This window comes from Mytilus californianus, unplaced genomic scaffold, assembly GCF_021869535.1.
Source record: "Mytilus californianus isolate M0D057914Y unplaced genomic scaffold, xbMytCali1.0.p SCAF_6, whole genome shotgun sequence".
In the NCBI taxonomy this organism is placed as follows: Eukaryota; Metazoa; Mollusca; class Bivalvia; order Mytilida; family Mytilidae; genus Mytilus; species Mytilus californianus.
The window spans coordinates 101,229,177-101,254,454 of NW_026262712.1; the positions used below are offsets into that span (position 1 = coordinate 101,229,177).

Sequence of the window (25,278 nt, forward strand, 5' to 3'; positions counted from 1 at the left end):
ACCACAGAGTGAATGTAATGTTAACTGGCAGAAAAACTAAGTCCATTTATAAGTAAAATACGGAAAAAATGGAATTTTTTTTTTACAAAATTTACTTCTGGATACTATCTTATGATCATAAACAAGCTTCTTTCCAAGTTTGGTACAAATCCAGGATAGTTTAAGAAAGTTGTTAAAATTTCAAAAACTTTAACCACAGAGTGAATGTAATGTTTCTTGGCAGAAAAACTAAGTCCATTTATAAGTAAAATACGGAAAAAATGGAATTTTTTTTTTACAAAATTTACTTTTGAATATTATCTTATGATCATAGACAAGCTTCTGTCCAAGTTTGGTAGAAATCCAGGATAGTTTAAGAAAGTTATTAAAATTTCAAAAACTTTAACCACAGAGTGAATATTTGTGGACGCCGCCGCCGACGACGACGACGACGACGCCGACGCCGACGAAATGTAGGATCACTATGTCTCGCTTTTTCGACAAAAGTCGAAGGCTCGACAAAAAAGTCGATCGTCCACCATTATACAACTTGTTTGAGATATTGCTGATATTAACCTATAGTATAAGTTTTATAAAAATCTGGCAAGAATTGTACCCGTGAGAGCGCTAACGAGGCCATTTTCCATAAATTTAACATTTCCGAGGGCAAAACTCTTTTAAAAATAAAATGATCCGCTGGGGAGCAGCTTGATACGACCGCAGAGGTCGAAACCTGAACAGTTGGGGCAAGTATGGACACAACATTCAAGCTTGATACAGCACTGAATTTGGATTGTAATTAAATATTTGACACAGCATAGGTTTCTGACACTGAATGAATGTGGTCTAAGAACTTAGCAATTTTTAATTTACCTATTCAAACCATATCATTATTATTTGCTTTTATATATAAATCAGAAATAACCAATTTAAAATGGAAAAATTTTAAAGAAAAAAAAGGAAAAAAAATCCCCCCACCAAATTTTTTGAACCCCTTTATGATTCATCACCCCCAAACTCAATCCCAGCTTTCCCTTTGTGGTATGGTACCTTGCAGTACAATTTCAGAGAGATCCATACACTTGAACACAAGTTATAATTGTCTGGAAACTAGAAAAATGCTTGTTTTTTTGCCCCTTTTGGCCCCAAATTCCTAAACGTTTATGGCAATTACCCCCAAACTCAAACCCAGCTTTCCCTTTGTGATATGGAACCTTTTAGTACAATTTCATAAAGATCCATACACTTACACACAAGTTATTGTCCTGAAACTAGAAAAATGCTTGTTTTTTTGCCCCTTTTTGGCCCCTAATTCCTAAAGTTTTAAGGCAATTACCCCCAAAATCAATCCCAGCCTTTCCTTTGTGGTATGGTACCTTGCAGTACAATTTCAGAGAGATCCTTACACTTGAACACAAGTTATTGTCTGGAAACTAGAAAAATGCTTATTTTTGGCCCCTTTTTGGCCCCTTATTCCTAAACGTTTTGGGCAATTACCCCAAACTCAATTCCAGCTTTCCCTTTGTGATATGGAACCTTGTAGTACAATTTCATAAAGATCCATACACTAACACATAAGTTATTGTCATGAAACTAGAAAACTGCTTGTTTTTTGCCCCTTTTTGGCCCCTAATTTCTAAAATTTGGAGGCAATTACGCCCAAAATCAATCCCAGCATTCCCTTTGTGATATTGAACCTTGTGGTACAATGTCAGAGAGATCCATACACTAACACACTAACACACAAGTTATGTCTGGAAGTTACAAAAATGCTTATTTTTGGCCCCTTTTTGGCCCCAAATTCCTTAACTGTTGGTACCATTACCCCCAAAATCAATCCCCACCTTCCTTTTGTGGTATTGAACTTATTGTACTTAAACTAAAGTTAGAGTGCGAAAACCAATGTGTCTTCGGACGACGACGACGACGCCGGACGACGACGACAACGACGACGACGACGACGCCAACGTCATACCAATATACGACCGCAAAATTTTTTTGCGGTCGTATAATAAGTCGATCGACCACCATTATAGAACTTGTCCCAGATATTGCTGATATGAACCTATAGTAAAAGTTTTATAAAAATCTGGCAAGAATTATACCTGTGAGAGCGCTAACAAGACCGGACGGACGGACAGACGCCCGGTATTTCCATGTCCCCTGCAACGAGTTACGCGGGGGACAAAAATGTAGTAAACAATTTGCATTTCAAGGTAAAAGTTGCAAATTCCTGTTGGAATAAAACAATAAACTGTTAAATACAATTTCACAAATCATATCCCCCTTTTGTTGAAAGGTATACGAGTTATTGCCATGATCACTAGGCATCCGTTGTTGTCCGTTGTCTATTCAGGCTTAAAAAGTATTTGATCAAACTTAGTGTATGGGTCATTTAAAACAAAATTCAGTACACCTAGTCTAAAATTTGTATTTTGAATGAAAAACGTAGTTGTAAGTGTTTAGATGAAGAATTGTAGCATTTATGAGTTTTTAAATCAATAACAAACACGATTTATTAGATCCATTTATATGTGATTAAAATATAATATTTAAGTAAGTTTTATACGTAATTTATAGGCGTACATGCAGTGTCAGGGTAACAGATTTCATATTATTTTTTTGCTGGTTTTTCTGATTGCCTTGAAATCTGCAAAATGAACTATTATAGAATGTTAATATAGACTTTAATGACATACATGTATCACAGTTCCTTTATCATTCTATGTAACACGTTTTTTTACAAGCTAATTTCAATCGACGTTCATGAAATGCATATCTATCCTGTTACCGATACTAGATCAACCGGTAAATTATTTTATACCTTTTGGATATTAAACTATTTAGTAATGATTTAAAAGCACAAAGATCCTAAAAAATGTACACACAACACTTTTCTTACATCACAGCGAAGACAAAGGATTCAAAATCTTGGGTAAAAAAAATAAGTGCGTACCCTTTTGTCATGTCTATGCTGTTGCCAACAAATTTATAAATGACAACAATACAAATGTAATTATGTGTTGGAAACAAAGCCCGCAGAAGAAAACTATTATCACTGCAACACATGGAGTATAGTTATTTCACAACAGCATTCATAAATATAGAAATTTGTCTATAGTGTTACTGTCTACCCTGTTACTATAGTTTAAAGTAAATTTTGCAATTGCGATATTTTTCTTTAAATGACCCGCATAGAAATGCTCGTTCTCTGGTTCACTACAAACATTTTATCTGACAGCCATATCCAATTTAAAAAAATGGCCATCAAAGCCCTTGGGCGGTCGACATCTCGTCAAAAACTACGAAATGTAGGTATGAAATTAGATGGTAGAAATGTTTCTGGAATGATCCTCCGCCAAAACTGCAACTGATTATTTCGACAAATTTATAAACGTGGCTACCATAACCTGTAATTGGTTGACAAAGTTTCGGCAAAAACTGATTGGCCCATTCAAACCAAACTTGATAGACATTCCTCTAGGCTGCCATTTTCCAAAATTGTGTCCGATGGCCAATGAAGGTTGTCAGAATGGCCACAAAGCCTCTTAGACTAATTGGTTGGCACAAATTTTCAAGTAATTTTTATCAGCACTGATTATCTGTTCCTGCTCCCCCTTCTCCGCTGGTTAACTAAACTTCCCTTAATTTTCGTATCTGTAGAACAGGAAATATTTCTATCAGAAAACGTTTTTTTTTTTTATTTGTACACTATATCATTGTAGTTGCAGAAAATCATTAAAAAGTACTTATCTGGCGTCATATATTATGTCTATGAACTTGGCGATACAACAAGTTAAATTGTGCTATGAAGAAAACTCTGACTTCAAATTTTGCTGTTTTTGCCTGTGGAGCAATAAATTGGTTTTATTGAACAAAAATTCCTTATGAATCAATTGCGCCGTAAAACTCACATTTGAGACGACCCCTTTCATTTTACCTGTCAAAGTCAGTGTCAACAGTCAGTACCGAGACTTTCCGTAAATCTCTAATAAGAAGATGTGGTATGATTGCAAATGAGATAACTCTCCACAAGAGACCAAATGATACAGAAATTAACAACTACAAGTCACAGTATGAACAAAACCAATACCGCATAGTAAGCTTAACAAGCCCCAAAATGATAAATGTAAAATAATTCAAACAAGAAAACCGTTACGGCCTGATTTAGGTACAAAACAAAAAAAAATGAAAAACAAATATGATATACAGCAACAAAGGACAACCACTGAATTACAGGCTCCTGACTTGGGACAGGCACATACAGATTGGGTGGGTTTAAACATGTTTGAGATACCGTATATCGCTAAGTTATCGAAATTACAATGGGTATTAACGGCTCACTTATTGTGGACCTATTTCTGTATTGTGTCGAATTACAAATTACAGTCAATGTATGACTAAAATCAGCAAAGACCCATCGAAACGAAACAACATCTGATACAAAAATTTAATGACACTTTTAGATATTTGGATGATATATTTGCTCTCAATAATGACTTCAGTATCTACACTAAAGAGATTTATCCTGTTGAACTTACTTTAAATAAAGCTAATACTACCAACGAACACTGTCCTTTCCTGGAACTTGATATCTATTACTTTAACGGGAAGCTTAATACTAAAATTTACGATAAAAGAGATGATTTTTTTTTATTTCATATTGTTAATTGGTTAAAAATGGCTAGTCATTTTGTTTAATTTGTTCGGGGCGTACTCCATGTTTTAGATTCACCACCTTAACTCTTTCTTAAAAGAGATAAATTTAGCACATAATATACATACAAATTTATACAAATTTAAAAGAAACCATGTTTTATGTCCCAAAGGATTTGTAGCTCTTGTGGCATCAAAGTTGCTGAACATAGAGGACCAACGGGGATCCGATGTCCAAATAACCTTTCTTATGACTTTGCTTTTGATACACGTAATCAGGGACAGGGTGTTAATGCTATGTCTTAAGAATATCTTTCTGCCACCCCCGCTAGAAGTGAAAATGGCGCGCTGGCAGTCATTGCGGGTAAACTAATGTAGCAAAAACCCCAAAACAAAGCCTTGACGAGACTTTATCAGCTCTAGAGCACGAGAATGAAAAACGTTTAGAAGAACTTAAATTACGTGAACTTGTTGAGAAGAACAAAACTCTGAAAAAGAAACTTAAGCAAACGGACTTGAACTTGAAACAAAAACATGATCAAACTAACAAAATTGATTTAGACGCCCTGAGAAAAGACGAAGACTTGAAACAGAAAATAACAGAAAGACAGAAAGGTTTAGTGAGCAAATTATTCATGTCTGACGATTCAGATAGTGATACAGAATCAGAAGGTGAGATTCATTTCACACAAACATTTGAATCACTAAACTATCCTAAGTTCAAACTTAAAATGAATAAAAACATTTCAAAATCTGGTTCATCTAGAAAAGCTAGTGATAAGGCTATTTTTCATATTGCATGGCCTCATGAGTTTGCTGGGAGTGACGATATCGAGTTCATGTCATTAAGTATGCCTGCTCTTGTCAGAGGAGAAAACTGCCTGCTCTTGTCAGAAGAGAAAACTACATTATACACAACATTGAACCCGCCGAATATAGAGACACACGTGCTGAACATCTGACACAGCTAATGTTTTACAGTGAACAGTTTATATGGTCTGATGTGCTTGCATTTCACAAAGATGTACTTCGAGAAATAGAAACTGGTCGTGCTTCATGGAATGACAATTTTGATTTTTGCAAAGCACGTCGCTTGCATCAGTCACGTCCAAGGTTTTAATGTTCAGCTTACAACAAAGGCTTATGCAGCAAAAAAGAATTACTGTTTTAGATGACAATTATATGTTAGATATATATATTGAAGTTTCGGATAACTTATTTAAGTTAGACTTTTCCATTTAATTTCAGAAACCGGATCAGATGAATGGCTATCACTTCGTCGGAAAGCAAGAACATTTTTAAAAGCAGCTTTCAGACTTTTAAAAATTTGAGGACTCAGCTTAGTACAAACCTTTTGTTTTGCGAAAAGTTTTGTAGATCAGCATTTCCTGTTGATCAAGAGACACTCTGCGGATATGTGTTTTTTTTTGTCAGACAATTTTAAAAATAGTGGATCCGTTAGAAACTACTTATCAGGTGTTAAAACTTGGGCCATTCTGTTAAATTTTGATCCTGAGGAATTTAATTCACCTTCGCTCAGGCTAACCTTGTCAGGTATTGACAAGCTTAATACTAATGTTCCAAATATAAAATTACCATTGAACCATCTCATTTGAACTGTATGTATGAAGTCCTAAATATGACAAGTGTACAGGATGCTGTGTTGTGGACTGTTATTATGATAAGCTTTCATGCTATGCTTAGAAAATCACAATTCGCTAACAATTCAAGACAACGTTTAACCCTAAGGAGCAGTTAACCAGAGGTGACATTCAAATTACTGAGGAAGGATTAATTATCGATATCCAGTGGTCAAAAACTAGTCAAAAACACAAAAGTATTCACCAGATTCCTCTTAAAATAGTCGAGGATTGTGTTCTATGTCCGGTACTAGCTTATTCTAGAATGGTAAAAATGTTGCCTGCACTACCAGAAGAACCCGTTTTTGGTCTAAGTGATAGTAAGGGTAAGATTTGTGCCTTTTCAAAGTCCTACATAGACAAAACTCTTCACAAACTCTTAGTGCGTTGCGGAATGGATACAACACAATACTCGTTTCATAGCTTGCGTAGAGGCGGTGCTACTTAGGCATCAACTGCTGGATGCACAGACTCAGAAATTTGTACAATAGGCAATTGGGTTTCCTCTTGCAACAGGGGCTACATCAAACACTCTACTGACAAACTTTATTACATCTCAAACAAAATGGGACTTTTTTGCATACTTTCCAACTGCTAAACTTCCAGGATTTTTTTATCCTTAAATTCCTTGATTTTTTTTATCCTTAACTTCCTTTTGATTTCTGTGCTTGGGCATTGCGTTGCCTTGGTGACTGTGATGTTCAGTTTTAATATGCCATATTGTTTAACATAACATTGATTCTTTATGCGTGTTTGCATATTTACATTTTGTATGCGTATTTACATTTGATTTATATTATTAAACACCACCTTTGAATGCCAGCACAGACTTCAGTTATATTATAGCCACTCTGAAAGTACAGTACAAATTATCCATTTGTAGATGGTGACGTTACCTTGGCACCATCTTATAATGTTTAAATATCCCAACTTGTTCGACTCGCTCGTGTATGTAACCAGGAACATATATATTGTTAGATATACTGTTCCCAGATGTAACAACGTATTTGATGTTAACGAAAGAAATATCTGTTTTACTGAAAAATTATAACACCAGGGGTTTTGATATCACAAACTTGTCAACACTTGTACTAAATTTTAACATCAGTACAAGGACATCATTCGTAAATATAAATCAACATGCAGACATCTTATACGTTCAGGTATTTCACATCTCATTTTTTATGGTAATATTCTAAACAAAGCACAAAAATGTCGTCATTCACCTCAAAAGCTTACCAAACCTTTAAACAGGGATATAGTTTACGATACTGTTGTCAAGTCATAAAAGGTGCCATTTTTTGGAATTAATATGCATCAGGTCTTTGCATCGAAAATAAACAAATTTATTCTAAGACCAGTTGTTGGCATGATATGGGTTATGTTCTTCTCGTATAATTTATGCTAGTAGTCCTTTGTTACGTTGATCGTTGTCATTTTGCTTAGTTTTTTCTGTTACATTTTCTAACATCGGACTCGGGCTTCTTTTAAACTGAGATTACTGTGCGTATTGCTGTGTGTTTGTTTATTACACAATGGCAAGAGGTATGGGGGAGAGTTGAGATCTCACAAAACATGTTTAACCCCGCCGCATTGATGCGCCTGTCCCAAGTCAGGAACATAAAGCCTTTGTTAGTATTGTGTGTTTTTTAAGTTTGGTTCATTCATATATGTTTCGATGATAAGTGTGTCGTATATTTCGCTGAACTAGTATACATCATTGTTTAGGGGTCAGCTGAAGCCCGCATCCGGGTGCGGGATTTTCTCAGTGCGTTGAAGACCCATTGGTGGCCTTGGGCTGTGTTCTGCTCTTTGGTCGGGTTGTAATCTCTTAGACACATTCCCCGTTTCCACTCTCAATTCTATTGTTGGCGCCAAACCCTCCCCTAACATGGGGACAGTGGTGTAACAGTACAACATAAAAACAAACTATAAAACTATAAAAATATCATGTATGACCATATATATATATAGTCATGTCAGACTAAATACAGAGAATCACCTTCCCAAATGTGATGAAATTATCAATTAATATTATCAAATGTAATCAATAAATCGATTATATTGCTTGGAAGAACATTTATCTACACACCGAGACTAGTATTATCGTACGTGTTTATTATTTTTTGTACATGCATGCTTTTACAGTTCTTTAGAAAAAGATACCGTCAAAATCATTGCTTATGTCTGGAGCCAGTAATCTGATGTCTGCCATAATTGTTTTTAGTATAAATCGAAGCCGTAGGTGTTTTCTTTGAATTTTTTTTCACTTTTTCTTCCCTCACACCCCATCAACTTATTATTATACAAACATATTTAATTAGCTGTCAGCGGCAAAAATGTCATCCATACTTACAAAGAGAACATGTTCAAAAATATATTTCAGCTTCAACAAATGGAAACTCGACAAAATATTGACTGGAAAAAATAGTGAGACGATGAATTAAGCCTGGAGTACATTTATCAGTCAAAATGTGGGGGTTTCTGACAATCGAAATCTAAACTGTAACATGCACAGAACATGCCAATATCTATGTAGACACCTCTTTTTTTTTCTTTATCAGGGCTTAGCTTTCTATATCGAGTGTGTATATTTTGCTGGTTGCGGGTTGCTGGTTGCGGGCTGCGGGTTGCGGGTTGCGATCTAATAATTCAGTTTAACAATAAAGAGGGAAGAAAAAAAACACCAAAACACTGTATATACTTGTAAAAGGTTCTATTTGTGAAACATCGAAAAATTGTGTAAGAATGTGTATTATTATTAACAAACTTTTCGTGATTTATTGCTGGTCATTCATTATACCAATATATCAGAAAATAAATACAAAATATCAAAACCAAAAATATCACTTATTATAGAATGGATAAAAAGTAAAAATTGTTAACCAGTTAGGACTAGACTCAAGCTAGCAGCCACTTTTAGCAGCCAATCAAGATAGCAGCCACTTTTTTCCAGCAGCCAATTTTGATGATATGTCTAAAAACCCAAAAACTATATCAGAGTCAAACGTTCCAAAAATCTCAAAATCTAAGTTAAATGTAATTTAACAGCGGAATTCGACAATTTCACGGCTTGTAGTGATTCTCAAAGGATTTCAGTCCGCTTTAAATACCAATAATGATAGCAGCCACTTTTTTCGAAATTCTAGCTACCAATACGATATATATTGTTTTTTAACGTCTAAATGACCAGAGTTGTTCAGCCCAGTAGTCAGCACTTCGGTGTTGACATGAATATCAACTTGATGGTCATTTGTATAAATTTACTGTTTGCAAAAATATGAAATATTCAAAATACTAAGGATTTTCTTATCCCAGGCATAGATTACCGTAGCCGTATTTGGCACAACTTTTTGGAATTTTGGGTCCTCAATGCTCTTCAACTTTGTACTTGTTTTGGCTTTCTAACTGTTTTGATCTGAGCGTCACTGATGAGTCTTATGTAGACGAAACGCGCGTCTGGCGTATAAAATTATAAGCCTGGTACCTTTGATAACAACTTAGAAGTGAACGTTGGACAAATCAACTACAATGACGTCAGTAACTGAAAGCACTTACTAACCTGATTTCTAAATCCCGGAAATCGTTTTATGACCCCTTTAAGCTGTCGTAAATTCGAATATAAACCCTTATGTCAGTTGCATAATTCTTTATGTAAAATATAGTTTTATCAATAAAACAACATTTAAGATGTATTTTATATGCAATATTTCTTAAATCAATAAAAAAAATATCCTTAGGGCTAGAAACATTTGAAAAATATAAATAGAAATATTTATGGAAAGCCCCCTCCTACCCCAAAAAATGTATAGTGGAAACCTACCAACTTTGAACGCCAACAATTTTCGAATGGGCCTAACTCCCAAAAAATCATTCAAGTGTGGCCATCCCCAAGTTATTACCTTTCATTTGAGCCATGTCCGGTGGCGAACTTTACCGTACGGAGCTGGCGAGGCTTACCGAAAGAATGTAGGTTGTATACGTATTTTTTTCCTTAACAGCAACTTCGAACCCCAACAATTTTCGAATGGGCCTAACTCCCAAAAAATCATTCCAGTGTGGCCATCCCCAAGTTATTACCTTTCATTTGAGCCATGTCCGGTGGCGAACTTTACTGTACGGAGCTGGCAAGGCTTACAGAAAGAATGTAGGTTGTATACGTATTTTTTTCCTTAACAGCAACTTCGAACCCCAACAATTTTCGAATGGGCCTAACTCACAAAATATCAATCCAGTGTGGCCTTCCCCAAATTATTACCTTTCATTTGAGCCATGTCCGGTGGCGAACTTTACCGTACGGAGCTGGCGAGGCTTACAGAAAGAATGTAGGTTGTATACGTATTTTTTTCCTTAACAGCAACTTCGAACCCCAACAATTTTCGAATGGGCCTAACTCACAAAATATCAATCCAGTGTGGCCTTCCCCAAATTATTACCTTTCATTTGAGCCATGTCCGGTGGCGAACTTTACCGTACGGAGCTGGCGAGGCTTACCGAAAGAATGTAGGGTGTATACGTATTTTTTCCCTTAACGGCATCTTTGAACCCCAACAATTTTCGAATGGGCCTAACTCCCAAAAAAATCATTCCAGTGTGGCCATCCCCAAGTTATTACCTTTCATTTGAGCCATGTCCGGTGGCGAATTTTACCGTACGGAGCTGACGAGGCTTACCGAAAGAATGTAGGTTGTATACGTATTTTTTTCCTTAACAGCAACTTCGAACCCCAACAATTTTCGAATGGGCCTAACTCCCAAAAAAATCAATCCAGTGTGGCCTTCCCCAACTTATTAACTTTCATTTGAGCCATGTCCGGTGGCGAACTTTACCGTACGGAGCTGGCGAGGCTTACCGAAAGAAGGTAGGGTGTATACGTATTTTTTCCCTTAACGGCAACTTTGAACCCCAACAATTTTCGAATGGGTCTAACTCCCAAAAAATCATTCCAGTGTGGCCATCCCCAAGTTATTACCTTTCATTTGAGTCATGTCCGGTGGCGAACTTTACCGTACGGAGCTGGTGAGGCTTACCGAAAGAATGTAGGTTGTATACGTATTTTTTTCCTTAACAGCAACTTCGAACGCCAACAATTTTCGAATGGGCCTAACTCCCAAAAAATCAATCCAGTGTGGCCTTCAACAAGTTATTACCTTTCATTTGAGTCATGTCCGGTGGCGACCTTTACCGTACGGAGCTGGCGAGGCTTACCGAAAGAATGTAGGGTGTATACCTATTTTTTCCCTTAACGGCAACTTTGAACCCCAACAATTTTCGTACGGTAAAGTTCGCCACCGGACATGGCTCAAATGAAAGGTAATAACTTGGGGATGGCCACACTGGAATGATTGTTTGGGAGTTAGGCCCATTCGAAAATTGTTGGCGTTCAAAGTTGTTGTTAAGGACAAAAATACGTATACAACCTACATTCTTTCGGTAAGCCTCGCCAGCTCCGTACGGTAAAGTTCGCCACCGGACATGGCTCAAATGAAAGGTAATAACTTGGGGATGGCCACACTGGAATGATTGTTTGGGAGTTAGGCCCATTCGAAAATTGTTGGCGTTCAAAGTTGCTGTTAAGGAAAAAAATACGTATACAACCTACATTCTTTCAGTAAGCCTCGCCAGGCTCCGTACGGTAAAGTTTGCCACCGGACATGGCTCAAATGAAAGGTAATAACTTGGGGAAGACCACACTGGATTGATTTTTTGGGAATTAGGCCCATTCGAAAATTGTTGGGATTCGAAGTTACTGTTAAGGAAAAAATAGGTATACAACCTACATTCTTTCGGTAAGCCTCGCCAGCTCCGTACGGTAAAGTTCGCCACCGGACATGGCTCAAATGAAAGGTAATAACTTGGGGATGGCCACACTGGAATGATTTTTTGGGAGTTAGGCCCATTCGAAAATTGTTGGCGTTCAAAGTTGGTAGGTTTCCACTATACATTTTTTGGGGTAGGAGGGAGCTTTCCATAAATATTTCTATTTATATTTTTCAAATGTTTCTAGCCCTAAGGAATTTTTTTTATTGATTTAAGAAGCATATAAAATACATCTTAAATGTTGTTTTATTGATAAAACTATATTTTACATAAAGAATTATGCAACTGACATAAGGGTTTATATTCGAATTTACGACAGCTTAAAGGGGTCATAAAACGATTTCCGGGATATAGAAATCAGGTTAGTAAGTTCTTTCAGTTACTGACGTCATTGGAGTTGGTTTGTTCAACAAAAAATGCTGAACATCTCTGGTCATTTAGACATTAGAAAACAATATATATCGTATTGGTAGCTAGAATTTCGAAAAAAATGGCTGCTATCATTATTGGTATTTAAAATGGACTGAAATCCTTTGAGTTGAGAATCACTACAAGCCGTGAAATTGTCGAATTCCGCTGTTAAATTACATTTAACTTAGATTTTGAGATTTTTGGAACGTTTGAGTCTGTTATAGTTTTTGGGTTTTTAGACATATCATCAAAATTGTCTGCTGGAAAAAAGTGGCTGCTATCTTGATTGGCTGCTAAAAGTGGCTACACTCTTGAGTCTGGTGGTCCAGTTAGGCCAGTGCTCTAGAAAAATCACACAAAGCAATGACACTATTTAAAGTGTACGAAAAGTAACTTTTCAGGAAGAAATTACACAATTTTCTTAAAATTTCCCTGAATTAAGTGTGACAATAAAAATAATGATCATACTTGAACAGAATTTTTTTAATAATTTAAGTAATTTAAAAGTTTCCAAAGATTGCTAAGATTTTATCTTACTATGATTCTAGATCATCTCACATTTGTCATACATTTGGCATACAGACCTTAAACTATTTATGTGCAACAACACATTGCTTTGTGTTGTTATATATTGTTATATTAAAGATATATTATCACTTTTCTTCCTATTTGTTTGTGTTTCTTCTTTTTCTCCTTTTCTTTAGATAAAACACGATTTTAATTGAAACCTATAGATAATTAGCCAGATTTACCAAATTGTTAAGGTCAGAAATTTATTGTGTGAACCATCTAATTTTAGGATGGATTTATTGGTTTTAGTGACAGATTCTTCAGATAAAATTTTATATAACAAGTTTGATTGTTTCAAATGATGGATTTATGTCCTGTCCAAACTCATTAAATAAAAGTAAAGGGATATAATAGTTATGTGCAATTCAGCATCCCTTTGCATATATATAAAAAAGACCTTTCATCCTTAAAATAAAAATGAAATAATTTTATAAAGTACCAAAACTTAATGAAAGAGAAGACATAGAACATACAGCAAGTGAATACAAATTGTCTTTACAAGAAAGAAAAGAAAAGTTATCGCATAAGTCAATAGTTATATGTTTACAATTATATATATATAAAGTGCCTAGAAAATCAACCTAACGATGTTAGAGTAGATCTGTTTCTTTACTTCCTCCCCGAGCGGGGCTGGAACCTGTACTTTTTATTTCTAACTTCTACGACAACACCGCCTAGCATTGCGCAGACACCTTATCCCCTCCTCTGACTATAGCTGATAAAAATCAGCTTTCGTTTCGGGAGGTGTTACCTTCTCGTAGGAATTAAACAAGGATATCTGATACAATACACGAAGTATTCTTTTAGTGTACAGAAATGATCATCTACTGATCTCTTCAGTATATATATATATATATTTATTGTCAGATACAATTTGTTTAAGTTCAAAATTCACTATTTTAATGTTTCATTTTTATGGTCAGTCAATATGTCTTAAAAAACTGGAGAAACAAACAAAGGTTTAAAACAAAATAATGTATATTTGTTTTTCAAATTTGTGATAATTTAACAAAAAAACAGATATACTAATTTTTTTTTTCATCATCTGGACAAAAGTCATCTTCTTTTAATATTCTTTCAATTATTTTTAACAAATTTTGATAGTTTTTTTATTTCTTTCCCTTTTTCTTTAACCAACTTGCATCTATTGACGTAAGTTCCCTTACGATTTATATAAATTTTAGATTTTACATTTCCGAGTGATGTGGTTTTATTCATTAAAAAGGGGGGGGGTCCAGTTTTCGGACAATAACTCAAGAATGCTTTGAGCAGTTTTCATGAAACTTTGGTGACTGGTTTATATCTATTGAAATAACCTCCCTTTAGTTTTTATAAATTTCTGATATGACAAGGAAAATTAATAATTAGATTTTTATGTAACTTTGTAATTTAATGAAATAGAGCAGCCCGCAACCCGCAGCCCGCAAAATAGTGATACTGTTCTATATCATAAAATGGAATTTCCTTCAACCCCTTTCTCCGTCTTGGGACGCGTTTGGAGTGCATATTATCAATAGTTCCCGGAAACTTATCCGGATCTACAACTTGCGTCTTATGCATCATAAAATAAGGAAAATATATACCATAGGTTAAAAAAATATGCACACATAAACTTATCAAGTACAAAATGCTATACATTTTAATGTAATTTACTCCTGTGTTACTGTCGATTTTCTCCATATAAGTAACGGTTTTTCCAGATATATATATATATATGTTTTATGAACGTAGACTGGCCTTTATTTAGTTATTTAGAAATTGAACAGTATTTTTTTTAATTATGTTATAATGACGGATGTGTCATTTCCCTCTGTTCACGAGAAAATAAACATTTAATTTCCTGTTGTTTCAAGTTTTATGTATAATATATAATTATGTACATGTATAATGACTTCTGTTATCAACACATACAATTTTTTCTCGGGGTCAGTGCTTGTAAAAATTGTAAATAATTCAGTAGGATAAATTTATAAAAAATTAAGTTGCATGCATGCTGTTGAATTCATTTATTGTCACAAAATAATTTTCTCTGTTCAATACTCAAAGCAGCTATTTTTTGTTACTGTCAACATGGTATAGTAAAACGCATTTTGCAAAATGGCTTTCAATTTTTCTAGGTATTTTGTAAAATGCCTGAAAAAATAGTCACTATATAAAATGCTTAAAATCTCACAGGCATTTAAGAAAATGCCTAAAATTTTCATGCATTTTACGTGAATAATGCCTAAATTTAGTTATAAGAAATTGCCACATACAATTTCTAAATTAGAAATGCAACTTATATCTAACGTTAACCTAAACTATTCATTTATACGAAAATTTCTTTTTGAGATTTTGGTGACACACCGAGACAGATCCCCAGTCCGGCTGTCTGTCTGTCGTCCGTGTAAACAATTTCAAAAATCTTCTCTCCTGAAACCAATGGGCCATTATTGGAATTGTCCTGATGAGTCTCCTTTAAAGTTTTAAATGACTTATTTCACAGTCGACCGAGGCTGTAATGTCTGTTGTGTCCGTGCAATCAATTCTCCGCTTGCCAGGGCTATCATGTATGAATGTAGACCCATAATAGTCCTTATATGGCACTCGTTCTATTTGAGCAGTCAAAATGCGTTGACTGTATATTTCTATGTCATATACAGTCACTGACCCGATATCACTTTTCCTCATGAATATTTAAATAGAAGTTGCCGAAACTATATCTAATTATTCGTACGACCTCTTCATTCTGTTCTTGTTTCCAATGTATACAATGAAGCGTGGAACGACCCAAACTTACAACTTTTGGAAAAACATATTTCACTTGTTAATATTTTTTGTTTGAAACCTATAAATCATTATGTTTTATGCTTATTGTTGATATTTAAGTCCATACTCAAACGAATTCGTTCACCATCGATTGGGGGTTTCAACAGGTATTATCCCCGGCTTAGTATATTTCTAGGATTCTGATTGGTTAACGCACGTCGTTACAAAACCCATAGCCCCTGGGTGTTGCTAACCCATATCCCCGGACGTTGCTACCCATTACATCGGGGAATTTCACGCGCGTTTTCCTTAGTTCCATGGTTGTTCCTTATGAAATATCGATTTCTGTAGATTTTCCATGATGTCTGTATAATTAAATATTTAATCCACTAACGATTTTATCTTATTATATCGATTATTTGCACTAATTTTAGTAAATGCATCACTATGCAGCCACATTGTCAATGAATGGTACTACTGACCTAGCTATGCAAATGACCCACGTTGACGTCACACCGTTTATGATGTAACTCTCACAACATTGCGCGCCAAATTCGACCCATTCCAGTTTCTCTGTCTCTAGTTTAAAAACGTCTTATATTTGTCTACATGTAGGGTTCTACCAAAGGTAGTACCATACACCCCGTTAAAAATATGTCAAATTCCCAAATTTCAATAAAAGATATTTAAAAAAATGAAAAAAACGTTGCTTTCACGTTTAACTTTGTGGTCGAATTTCTCTAAAAATCGCCAGATTTAGACTAAGACCGGGGATAAATTCGTTATCTACGTTCATATCCGTAGATATGGATATTTTAACACCCTTCAGTACCCTGTACACCCTTCGGCTGCGCCTCAGGGTGTACTTGGATACTTCAGGGTGTTAAAATATCCATATCTACGGATATGAACGTAGATAACTTATAATGTACATTTCATTGCGTTGTCTATTTCTCCGCCTGATACCGATATGAGGCCTTTTTAAAGGGGGATTTTTCCCAATATTTAAATCAAATAAATAACATTTACACTTTAAACAACAATTGAAAATGTTTTTTTTCTAGATTGCAGTATAAAGACAATAAAAGTGCATTGACTTAACATATCAACGATATAAGGATTCGGCCCGAAACGGGGAAAAAGCTCGGCAGAGCCTCGCATTTCCCCGTTTCTAAGACTCATCCTTATATCGTTGATATGTCAAGTCAATGCACTATTATTGTCTATATATCTTGTCTATCTTAAATAACTTGTTGTAGATTTTCAAACAAAATAATAATTATAACAATCCTGACCTTCTTTACATATGTAAATATAGCCCTTTTAGTTTTTTTTTATATATAAATAAATATTAAATGTAGGAATATTTTTGTTGGAAAACTATCGAGTTGGGAAACCTCCCACATGTTTGCTTCTCATTTACTTCTATAACACTCTTCTTTCTTCTAAATAAATTCTTAACCAGAATTTAATTTAATCCCGGAGCCTTTAATAGCTTACTATACGGTGTGGGGTTTGCTCATTGTTGAAGGCCTTTGATCTTTAGGAATAGTTGCATGTTTCTCTGCAAATCATATCGCGTATCATTATTTTATATAAAGCATTTAGCATTAAGGTTTATTGAATTGATTTGTTGTTGTTTGACGCCACTTTCAACACTATTGTGCTATTTCTTGACGGATAGTTTTTATTGGTGGAGGGAGCCGGATAGCCTGGAGAGAACCACCGACCTTCGTTAAGGTTCATCATAACCTTTTGGCTAATATTGCCGTATTTACACCACAAATTTCACTCTGAGTACAAACAAACCTGTGCACCTGGAAAAGTTGTAAAATATGGCAGGAACTAGATAATTAAATCTTAAATGCATTTTCTGTTTCAGAAAATTATAAACTTTTCTAGATTTTTTTTTTTTTTATTTTTTTTTTTTATTTTTTAATTTTTTTTTTATTTTTTTTTTTTTTTTCAGACTTTACATACTTTATTGAAAACTTTCACATTTTTTAGTTGGATACAGAAAGTACCGGTACCTTATCCCGGCCTCGTTAAACATTAGATTGTATATTTAGATAGAAAATAGTTAGTAATTGTTAGTATTCTAAATTATAAAATATATACACTATATTATTATGTATCCATTATTTCCATATTGTTCAATAAAGAGAGAATTTTATTTCCTAAAGAAAGAAAAAAGAGAAGAGAAAGTAATAAATAAATAAGAAAACAAAGAGAAAAACAAAAACAAAAAATCACTGAAATTTGGATTTTTGGCAGCAGTATTTTGGTCAAAACAAGCATGTGTCTTAAGATATAACATTAAATAAATTTGGCAAAGTTGGTTTTCCATTGAAAAAAATTCATACAAACACAAAATAGATATTAAAAAATGTACATGTGGTTTTAGGCACAAAACAAGAACAAAAAGCAATAAACAAACATATAACAATATATTAAATAAAACATATATGGTGGTGTGGAGAAGGCTAAAACAATATACACAGAACATTACATAGGGTAATGCTAATTTGTTAAGTGTAAATTATTCAGTAATGGAAGCCAGGGGTCCCAGTAGAGGTTGGCAATGTGAAGAGGCTTTGTTTTAAAAAATATATTCTTTTCTATTATTAGATTTTCTTTTAGATAATTTTTCAGCCCTGCAAAACTGACTTGATTTTCACACAGTTTTGTTCTATAAATAAAGAATTTTGATAATAGTATTATTAAATTTTTTATTTTATTATTTTCTATTTTTCCTAAATTTTCGAATAAAATTATATCCTTGTTAAACGGAATAATTATTTGTGTTTGGTTATAAATCCAGTCACCGAGACTTATCCACAGATCTGCTATTTTATGGCATGTCCAAAATATGTGTTCAATATCTTCGGTAAATTCATTGCAGAAAGTACATTTATCGCTTTGTTTTATTTTTATATTAAATACAAATTTATTTGTGCCCAAGATTCTGTGTATTATTCTATACTGGAACCATTGAAGTTTTGAGCTTTTTGTGGAGTAAAAAGACATACTATGCACGGTTTTCCAATCAAAACTTTTGTTCAGTGTTAAGGACCATTTGTCTTCACAGTTAAGTTTAGTACTTTTCTAGATTTTGCTATTCATTTTTTTTCTCATTCCTGCAGAAGGTGCCGAAATAAACTACTTTGTGAAAGAGGTGTGAGATTCTCCCCTCATATAATAAATTTTGTGCGTAGTATTGATTTAAATTGACAATAGACTGCAAACAATAGGTGATTTAAACTGTGTAACTGAGTGGACCCAAATGAAACTCGTGTGTATGTTTATTTTGCTATCTTCTGCAGACTGGAAAAAAATGCATATCACAATCCAGGTAAGTTTATAATTTTCTGAATCATAGACTACATATAACTTTTATAGATCTAGGTCCTGCCATGCTTTGGATGGAGAGTTGTCTCATTGGCACTCATACCACACCTTCTTATATCTACTTAAAACTTTCCTAGATGCATCAGTTTGACTGTACTCATAGTAGATACGGCCAATATTATTTCCAGAAAGTTGTTGCACTCGTCATGAATGAAAACCCTCGAAAACTCGATATTAAGAAAACGAAGGGCTCGCGCCAATCATTCAATGAGATAACTATCCGACTACATAAAAAAACTTACAGCACATGGACTTGAGTGTGTATCTTTTGTTAGGTTGCTTGCTAGTGAACCATGAAATCGTTATTAGCCAAGGTCCTACCCTCCTTTGGGCGGAGTCAATAATTAAGAAGAGAACCAATCAAAAGTATGGAAGTATATAAACAGGTTAATAAAAATGTTATCTAATCTAGTGTCAATCAAATCTATAAGCTAATTCACAAAGCATGTTGTAGGTGTGTTTGATTTGTCAATTTCATTTCAATCATTAACCTCTATCTATTTATAACTAGATTATTTAGATGTGTATTTATATACTGTAAGCAGTAGTTTACAGTGATTTATCAATACATTAATTATTAATGAAATTGATAAAAAAAAAACACACACACTCTTCATATCCTTATTATATATGTTCAAAGGCGGATACAGGGGGGGGGGGGGGGGGGGGGCTCGCGCCCCTCTTTCGTGGGAGAAATTTGGTTGATTATATAGGGAATCACTGAAGCATGACTGGAGCGCCACCCCCCTTAGGTCAGTCAGCCCCCCCCCCCCCCCCCCTGGATCCGCCTATGAACATATATAATAAGGATATGAAGAGTGTGTGTTTTTTTTCAATTTCATTAATAAATTAATGTATTGATAAATCAATGTAAACTACTGCTTACAGTATATAAATACACATCTAAATAATCCTTAGGTCAGTCAGCGGACCCCCCCTTATGAAAAGTTCTGGATCCGCCACTGATGTTTATATACAGGAGGATATCATTGTCTTTGATTTTGATGTGTACTTTTCGGGGGAGTGCTACAGAAGGTGTAAAACATGTAAAAATAGTCGGGTAAAATCATTGAGATCCGTTCATCATCCGCTTATTACACCCCAGTTCTATTGTTGTACTTCATAGTTTCTATTTCTGAAACAAGTGTAAATTGAATAGATCTATTGTTACGAATAACAATGGATTTTGACCACAGGGTGTGACGAGCGGGGTTTCTGGAAACCCCTGCTTCTACATCCCGCAAACAAAGTCCATTGTTATTCGTAACAATAGATATTGATTATGAACATAAGAAATTACTAATAGTGTTCACTACAAATTGTTTCATGATATTAAAAAAAACACATTTTAGGAAATTCCAATAAGCATCTATATGGAATACAAAAATAATCATTTAAATACTTTTTTGCTTGAAGGTAATTTTTTTTATCCCAGTCTTATGTCTCTATTCTAAAGCATTGATCTTTAAAAAAAATTTGGATTCTAACTCCCGGACCCCCCTCCCCTGGTTACCCAGTGGCCGATCCGGGGTTGGGGGTTCCGCGGGTTGGACCCGACTTTTATTTAAAAGATCAATGCATTTGAATGGTTGGACCCCCCCCCCCCCTTTTTCTCTTGAGTTGGGAACCCCCGGCTGGATCAGCCCCTGATTGACCCTAAAAAAAGGGAGTTTCTCAATTTTAAATATTGTATGTAGAGAGTGTCTTGTAGTCGGGTTTCTAATGCAGACACACCTATTCCTTAGTATGTTCGAATATGAATGTTTGTTTATTCTCGAGATGAGGGAGGGGGCTTTTGTTTTTAATAAAATCGTAAGATATAAAATACAGTTATGATTACCTTTATTAGACTGATACAGGTAGGTGCTTTGTGTTATAATATTTCCTTTATCTTGAGTCTCTTCTACCAAATCCAAGCCTTGCCACAAAATGTCGTCCGTCTTATACCCGTCCATATTGACAACTGTATACCAGGAGCATGATGTATTTTTTTTTTTTGTAATAAGAATACACGAAACAGTCAACCTTGACCTGCTGATCCATATTAGCACATGTATTTAACGGGAATATGCAAAACAACTTGACATTTGTAAAATATACTCACTTGTCAAAGTTTGAACGAAGATAACCAAAGAAAGGTTACTAGTGGGGTTTCATGTAACAAAAAAATATTCTTATAAATCATGGTTGATATTATCAATATATACGCTATCGGTTTTTTTTTTCATTTAATAATCAATGTTAACAAATATAGGGTTTAGAATGGGGTGTAAGTTAGTTATACAACTCGGGATACGGTATGTCTGGATAAGAAACCCCTCCGGCCTCCGGCCGACGGGGTTCCTTATCCAGACACACCTATCCCTCGGTGTATAACTATTACTGAATCAATGGCATTGTATTGTTTTGATTGATATGACCAATGGCTGGAAAAAGATAATGCACGAAAATAGGTGATTTAAACAGTGTATCTAAGTGGACAGAATCAAATGGAATTCAGATTTTTATTTTACCATTTCCTGTACGATGAAAAAAAATGCACATCAAAATCCGGGAAGGTGTTTTTCAAAATTAAATTGCAAAGTTAATTGAAATGAAATGGACAAATCAAACACACCTACAACATGCTTGTGAATTAGCTTATAATTGACACTTAATTTTTAATTTAGATTAAAAACATATAGGTTTTTAAATTGACTTGTAAAACTGGTTTCACAATGTTAATATACCGTCCCTTCTTTTGAAAAACTATTCACTCTGCCCAAAGGAGGGCAGTAACTTAGTCACAATGATTTCATGGTTCAGCTAGCAAGCATGCTAACCAAAGAAACTATCTTCATCTACACACTAAAGTCAATGAGCTGTAAAGACACCCACAGTCAACATGCTGTCTTCAACACAAGAAATGTGTCTATTAGCTACGATTACGATGTATGTCAAGCTCTAAACCCCCGAAAATAAATAAAATACGGATAAATCAATGATCTGTCATACAATCACCAAATTCTCTAAAATGACAAAATATTGGTTTTTCGTTCCTTGTTTTGTACATAAATCACACCGTTAGTTTTCTCGTTTAAATTGTTTGACATTTGTTATTCCGGGCCTTTTATAGCTGACTATGCGGTATGGAATTTGCTCATCGGTTAGGACCGTACAGTGACATATAAGTGTTAACTTCTATGTCATTTGGTCTCTGGTGGAAAGTTGTCTCATTGGCAATCATACCACATCTTCTTATCTTTATAAAGAACGTTAAAATATATATAAAAAAAGGAAAAAAAAACACTAATGAGGTTACTGATTCGGGCCGCAATAGGGTTTTCATAACACTCTCTTGTTCATAAGAAATCTTGTTATACAATTTTATTATTTTTTTATAATAGCTTTGTTTGAATGTGTAAATATACTTGTTCCTTTTTTTTAAACCATTTATTTTTAGAATGTGAAATGTGTACTGTATGATTGATGATGGGACGTTAATAATTATTAATATTGTATTGTTATGAATCAAGGCTTCAGTTGTCATGGTTGTCAACCCAGAACTCTATTGTCAACCTAAGTTCATGGCAAATAATATTGTTCTGATTTCTCCTATCCAGTTCCGTGATACATAAAAAAAATAACAGGAAATACTAAAAATATTGTCACAATTAAGTCAACACTTCCTTGAAAAATATTCTGAAATAAATAGTTTAATTTATAATAAAAATGTTCTTGTATATGTTATTGTTCTTGTATATGTTATATCAAAATTTTGTCTTTGGCAATTCATAAATTTTCTAAATTATGAATATCCAAAGAAAAAGTTTTAATATAACATATACAAGAGGGGTTGGACAGGGATGAGGGAACATGGGAAGCGGAAGTTAGGGGGCTGGAACCCGCGGAAGAGAAGGAGTTACTCCGGGAAAATATTTTCGTCCGATTTTCGTCTGGGAGTTTTTACGGGGGAGTGGGAGTAGGGGTGGAAGTGGTAGTTTTGGGATAGGGAAGTTGGAATCAGGGACCCCTGTCCAACCCCTCATATAATGTACGTTATTGTTCTTGTGTGCAATAGCACATTGATTTTAATACTATTTTGCATGTTCTACTATTTTTCCATTAATTGATACTCGACCCGAAATTTGACAGAAAAGACTAGTATAATAGTGTATTATGATACCGTAATACTGAATATAAAACTTCTGCAGTTGCTAACAACATTGAAATAATTATGTCTTTATAATAAAATTGAGAATGGAAATGGGGAATGTGTCAAAGAGACAACAACCCGACCATAGAGCAGACAACAGCCGAAGGCCACCAATGGGTCTTCAATGCAACGAGAAACTCCCGCATCCGGAGGCGTCCTTCAGCTGGCCCCTAAACAAATATGTATACTAGTTCAGTGATAATGGACGTCATACTAAACTCCAAATTATACACAAGAAACTAAAATTAAAAATGATACAAGACTAACAAAGGCCAGAGGCTCCTGACTTAGGACAGGCGCAAAAATGCGGCGGGGTTAAACATCTTTTTTGAGATCTCAACCCTCCCCCTATACCTCTAGCCAATGTAGAAAAAAAACGTACGACAGTACGCATTGTAAAACTTAGTTTAAGAGAAGTCCGAGTCCGATGTCGGAATAGGAAACAAAAGAAAATAAACAAAATGACAATAATACATAAATAACAACAGACTACTAGCAGTTACTGACATGCCAGCTCCAGACCTCAATTAAACTGATTGAAAGATTATGGCTTCATCATATGAATATCAGGCACAATCCCTCCTGTTAGGGGTTTAGTATTTGTAAAATAATAAATCCTTAGCTGTTGTGAATTTTGTCAGAATGTTGAGCTATACAAACTATAAAAGATTATCCTGGTCTTTCTTATATCTTCATCTATTCATAATTTCATAAACATCCTTAAGAATAATTCAACACCCCCCCCCCCCCCTTTCCTGTTTTTAAAAAGTAAATGTATAAAGGCAAAAGGTCAGAATTATTTAAATGTTGTTTAGCAACTTCTAAATTATGTAATCTGTATTTTGTAACATGCAACACATAAGTTTAGTGCTCATTTCTGCATGTCTAAATATCGAAAAGAATTAGTGAAAAATGCTTTTAATTTTTGGATAATTGGGTGCTGAAGGCGGATCATTGTTTCTAATTAATCTATTCACAACTTTCATAAACTCGCTTTACCTATTGTAAGAATCTTTTGTTGAAGACTGTATGTTGGCCTCTAGATGTCTTTTGGTTATTTTTGGCGTTGGGTCGCTATCTCATTGAGGTATATCACTTAGGGGAGTGTTATGACCCCAAGATCCAAAGCACTCCATAGTATTCTGAACCGAAGGTTCAAAACTCTCCAGAGTTATTATTCTGGGGATTGTTTTGAATCTGATAAACTTGCACTTGCACATGTGACATGCAAGTTCAAACTATGTTAATGGGTCTAAACATTCTCCTTTTAAATCTCGATCGGTTGAAATAACAATAACGCTATATAAATTGTGTGCATCCGAAGCGCTTTTATGGATTTAACTTCACCTGGAACGCTCAAGCCCCCCCCCCCCCCCCCCCCCCCACCCACCCACCCACCAAAAAGCCAATGATTTATTGAATACAACAGAACGTGAGGAGCTATATGACCTACAAGAGAAAGCCAAATTTGGAAAGTATATATATATATATATATGTGACTACCATCATCCGCCCAACCTCTCCACCCACAACAAACATAAATATTTATTTCAAAATGTCTCAACATCATTCGAAACCATTGTGATATGATTATAAAGGAAGTTTACGGTAATTTATTAGCTACAGGAAGGTGTAGTTGTATCACATTTTATTATTCTCTGTTCAATCAAAAAATTATCTACATTAAGAGTCGATAAAAGTATATCTATAACAATATGAAACTTACATTGATAAGGTAAAATCCAATGTCAATATGTTTGGTGTTATTTGTGTAAAATATACATGTCAAACATGTTAAAGGTGAAGCCGGTGTGCAATAGCGTAGTGATGTGTATAACATTAAAGATACAT

At 34.7% G+C, this 25,278-nt stretch overlaps 1 long non-coding RNA gene across 1 annotated transcript; it reads right to left on the reverse strand.

Annotated features, from left to right (window-relative positions):
• Nucleotides 1–2,493: 2,493 nt before the first annotated feature.
• On the reverse strand, nt 2,494–25,278 carry LOC127706773 (uncharacterized). Its single transcript, XR_007984562.1, has 2 exons — nt 25,154–25,278; nt 2,494–3,636 (listed from the first exon to the last, which is right to left on the reverse strand). It is a non-coding gene; the product is annotated as an uncharacterized LOC127706773 (long non-coding RNA).